Genomic DNA, 630 nt, shown 5'->3' with positions numbered 1-630 from the left:
TGCTGTCCCTCCTCTCTAAGGACCGGTCCCTCCTTACAACATGTCCAAAGTATGTCAGACAAAGCCTCAGAATCCTTGCCTCCAAGGAGCAGCCTGGTTTAACCCTCTCTAGGATGAATCTGTACAAATATTATCAGAAGTAATTTTTTAAATTATTGAGTAAGCGTGAATGAAAGAAAAATTTGGTTCTAGAAACATCACAAGACATGCACAGTTAAGCAGTGTCGCTAAAACAAAGATACCACAAGTGAGTGGCTTTAACACATGCCAAGTTTAAGGTGTAGCCCTAGGGAAAGTTCTACTCTCCCTGTGTGTCAGTAGTGGAGGAAAGTCCTTGTTTAATTCAGCATCTGTGGACCTCGCATTCCATTGCAAGTCTCCGCGTGTCTTGGTCTTCCTCAAGGAACTTCCTCTCTTCCTCTTGAAGAGACCCAAATCCAAAAGGATATTCCACTCCTGGAAATGCTTCCTGGTGTTACTAAGAGGACCCTGTGCCACATCCCACCTTTTTGGTTTTTTGTTTGTTTGTTTGTTTTTTTAGGGACATCTCATTTTTAATATATACATAAAGTTTTCATGTTGAATTACTCATATATTTAAAAATATTACATTTTTAAACCTTGTGTCATA

Source organism: Elephantulus edwardii, unplaced genomic scaffold (assembly GCF_000299155.1).
Source record: "Elephantulus edwardii isolate Elephantulus edwardi_28Jun2011 unplaced genomic scaffold, EleEdw1.0 scaffold00013, whole genome shotgun sequence".
Taxonomy (NCBI): domain Eukaryota; kingdom Metazoa; phylum Chordata; class Mammalia; order Macroscelidea; family Macroscelididae; genus Elephantulus; species Elephantulus edwardii.
The sequence above is the reverse complement of the archived record's forward strand: the minus strand, read 5'-3'. Positions refer to the sequence as shown.